The following is a 4,628-nucleotide window of genomic DNA, read 5'->3' as shown; positions in this document are numbered from 1 at the left end:
AGGAGCATTCTGGAAAAGCTGTCCAATGAGCCCTGTAGCAACCTGCTCAGCCCATCCCAGGTGGTGGTGGAGCTGGTGCCCAGGATCCTCCTGGCCCTGTGGCTTCAGCCAGAGGAAGGCCATTCAGATCACCCCATCCTCCTAAGCGGGATGGCTGTGAGTGTGGTGGTGGCCGTAGGGGAGAAGCTCTCCAGCATGTTGAAGGCCTCTTCTCCTCACACCCCTTTCTCCCGGGCTGCTGCTTTTGACTCTGTGAGGTCGATCCTCGGGAGAATCAGCCAGTCCTTCTCCCTGGATGACATCAATACCCCTTTTTTTATGAGCTCTGTCTGTGCCTTTGTGGCGGACGAGGTGAAGAGCTACTTCCAGCCTACTGCAGACACCCTGCCAGTTCCCCCTGTCCTAGTGGTGGCCGTCTCCGCCACACTACCAGCTGACATCCAAGCAGGTGAGTAGCACTCATAGAGAGCACTCTGACAGATGCCTTTTGTCATGGCATCCTGGTGCCTTGTAGTAGTAGAGCCAATCAGGATTTTAATTGTCACCCCTAACACAGATGCAGACCAGGCTTCTTCCCACCTGGAGGTTGTGGAAATCCCCCATAACACAGAGGCAGACCCAGCTTCTTCTCACCTGGAGGTTGTGGACATCACCCCTAACACAGAGGCAGACTCAGCTTCTTCTCACCTGGAGGTTGTGGACATCCCCCCTAACACAGAGGCAGACCCGGTATCTTACCACCTGGATGTTGAGGACATCACCCCTAACACAGAGGCAGATCCGTCTTCTTCTCACCTGGAGGTTGTGGACATCACCCCTAACACAGAGGCAGACTCAGCTTCTTCTCACCTGGAGGTTGTGGACATCCCCCCTAACACAGAGGCAGACCCGGTATCTTACCACCTGGATGTTGAGGACATCACCCCTAACACAGAGGCAGACCCGACTTCTTCTCACCTAGAGGTTGTGGACATCAACCCTAACAAAGAGGCTCACCTGGCTTCTTCCCACCTGGAGGTTGTGGACATCACCCCTAACAAAGAGGCAGAGCCAGCTTCTTCCCACCTGGAGGTTGTGGACATCATCCCTAACACAGAGGCAGACCCGGCTTCTTTCCACCTGGAGCTTGTGGACATGTCCCCTATCACAGAGGCAGACCCAGCAACTTCCTACCTGGAGGTTGTGGACATCACCCCTAACACAGAGGCAGACCCATCTTCTTCCCACCTGGAGGTTATGGAAATCATCCCTAACACAGAGAAAGACCTGGCTTCTGCACACCTGGAGGTTGAGGGAATCACCCCTAACACAGAGTTTGACCCAGCTTCTCCCCACCTAGAGGTTGTTGACATCACCCGTAGCAGAGAGGCAGTCCTGGCTTCTTCCCACATAGTGGTTATGGACATCACCCCTATCACAGAGGCACACCCGGATTCTTCCCACCTGATGGTTGTGGACATCACCCTTAACACAGAGTCAGACCTGGCATCTTCTCACCTAGTGGTTGTGGACATCACACCTAACACAGAGGCACACCCGGCTTCTTCCCACCTAGTGGTTGTGGACATCACCCCTAAAACAGAGGCAGATCCGGCTTCTTCTCACCTGGAGGTTGTGGACTTCACCCTTAACACAGAGGCAGACTCGGCTTCTTCTCACCTGGAGGTTGTGGACATCACCCCTAATACAGAGACAGACTCGGCTTCTTCTCACCTGGAGGTTGTGGACATCACCCCTAACACAGAGGCAGACCCGGCTTCTTTCCACCTAGAGGTTGTGGACATCACCCCTAACACAGAGGCAGACCTGGCTTCTTCCCACCTGGAGGTTGTTTACAAAAGCCGTAGCACAGAGGCAGACCCGGTATCTTACCACCTGGAGGTTGACGACATCACCCCTAACACAGAGGCAGACCCGGCTTCTTCTCACCTGGAGGTGTTGGACCTCACCCCTAACAAAGAGGCAAACCCATCTTCTTCCCACCGTAAGGTTGTGGACATCACCCCTAATACAGAGGTAGACCCGGCTTCTTCTCACCTGGAGGTTGTGGAAATCACCCCTAACAAAGTGGCAGAACCCGTCTCTTCCCACTTGGAAGTTGTGGACATCACCCCTTACACAGAGGCAGACCCGGCTTCTACCCACCTGAAGGTTGTGGACATCACCCCTAACACAGATGCAGACCCAGCTTGTTCTCAGCTGGAGGTTTTGGACCTCACCCCTAACACAGATGCATATCCGGCTTCTTCACACTTGGAGGTTGTGGACGTCACACCTGAAGAAAAGCCTCTCATGGTGGCCGTCTCCGCCACTCTGCCATCTGACATCCAAGCAGGTGAGCAAGACTTATAGAAAGCACTCTGACAGGTGCCATTTGTCATGGTAACATGTAAAGTGTTGGTCCCATGTTTCATGAGCTGAAATAAAAGATCCAATTCAACTGGCCAGTGTTTAGAACCTTCGGATTGCATTTATTTACATTCTGTCCCGCTTTTGTCCCTTTCCAGAGGATGTTGCTGTGGTCACCCTGGACGTCACCCCACACGTCACCAAGGACGTGACCCTAGATGTTCCATGCAGGGCGAGGAAAGGGGCAGTCCGGCGTTTTTTTTGCAGGCTTTGGAGGGCAGTGTGCTGCTGCGCTTGCCACAAGGAAGAGGAGGAACAATATTCATTATTCATTAGACCAGAAACAGGATTGAACCATTAAAATTAATTTCTTTGCATTATAGTTGCCTTCAATTCTGATTTTCTTCTGTTTAATTCTTAATTAATTTCAGAACATTTCTCTAAACTTTGTGGAGTACGTTGTGTAAATAAGTGGGAAACATCCCAATCCCAATTTTAATGCTTTTAATAATTTACTTATTACATTTTTTTTTAATGTGTTATTTGACAAAAAAGTGGAGGGCTCTCAACCAACTTTGAGTCGAGGTGCAACCAAAAACCTTAATCATAATATAAAAGGAAAAGCGCAACTCTTTCTCACTATTAAAAATGCATTGTTTTATTTAAGCAAGGTTAAAAGATTAACGTTTTGGCCTAGTCTATGACCATATGCAAGTTGTGTTTGCCCAGTAAAATGGGGAGCCAGACTCACCCTGGTTCTTGAGGGTTGCAGACACTGAATAATTATCATTTGAAATAAATGGCACTTTTCAAGTCTTGACTAAATATCTTTAATGAATATGAATTAAACATTTTGTTTTATTTTTTTATTTCAACTTTATATAACCAGGTAGGCCAGTTGAGAACAAGTTCTCATTTACAACTGCGACCTGGCCAAGATAAAGCAAAGCAGTGCGATAAAAACAACAACAACACAGAGTTACACATGAGATAAACAAAACATACAGTCAATAACACAATAGAAAATCTATATACAGTGTTTGCAAATGTAATAAGTTATGGAGGTAAGGCAATACATTTAGTATTAACACTGGAGTGATAGATGTGCAGAAGATGATGTTCAAGTAGAGATACTGGGGTGCAAATTAGCAAAATAAATAACAATATGGGGATGAGGTAGTTGGGTGGGCTAATTACAGATGGGCTGTGTACAGGTGCAGTGATCGGTAAGCTGCTCTGACAACTGATGCTTAAAGTTAGTGAGGGAGATAAGAGTCTCCAGCTTCAGAGATTTTTGCAGTTCTTTCCAGTCATTAGCAGGAGAGAACTGGAAGGAATGGTGGCCAAAGGAGGTGTGATATACCTGCAGGAGCGCATACCACGGGTGGGTGTTGCTATGGTGACCAATGACTTCAGATAAGGCGGGGATAGATGACCTGGAGCCAGTGGGATTGGCGACAAATATGTAGTGAGGGCCAACCAACGAAAGCGTACAGGTCACAATGGTAGGTAGTATATTGGGCTTTGTTGACAAAATGGATGGCACTGTGATAGACTACATCCAATTAGCTGAGTAGAGTGTTGGAGGCTATTTTGTAAATAATATCGCCGAAGTCAAGGATCGTTAGGATAGTCAGTTTACGAGGGCATGTTTGGCAGCATGAGTGAAGGAGGCTTTGTTGTGAAATAAGAAGCCACTTCTAGATTTAACTTTGGATTGGAGATGCGTAATGTGAGTCTAGAAGGAGAATTTACGGTCTAACTAGACACCTAGGTATTTGTAGTTGTCCACATATTCTAAGTCAGACCTGCCGAGAGTAGTGATTCTAGTTGGGCGGGCGGGTGCAAGCAGCGTTCGATTGAAGAGCATGCATTAAGTTTTAATAGCGTTTAAGAGCAGTTGGAGGATACGGAAGGAGTATTGTATGGCATTGAAGATCATTTGGAGGTTTGTTAACACAGTGTCCAATGAAGGGCCATATGTATACAAAATGGTGTCGTCTGCGTAGTGGTGGATCTGAGAGTCACCAGTAGCAAGAGCGACATCATTGATATACACAGAGGACAGAGTCGGCCGAGAATTGAACCCTGTGGCACCCCCATAGAGACTGCCAGAGGTCCAGACAACAGGCCCTCCGATTTGACTCATTGAACTCTATCTGAGAAGTAGTAGTTGAACCAGGCGAGGCAGTCATTTGAGAAACCAAGGCTATTTGTCTGCCAATAAGAATGCGGTGATTGACAGAGTCGAAAGCCTTGGCCAGGTCGATGAAGAATGC

The sequence above is a fragment of the Coregonus clupeaformis genome, unplaced genomic scaffold (genome assembly GCF_020615455.1).
Source record: "Coregonus clupeaformis isolate EN_2021a unplaced genomic scaffold, ASM2061545v1 scaf2501, whole genome shotgun sequence".
Taxonomy (NCBI): Eukaryota; Metazoa; Chordata; class Actinopteri; order Salmoniformes; family Salmonidae; genus Coregonus; species Coregonus clupeaformis.
Note: the sequence above shows the minus strand (reverse complement) of the source record.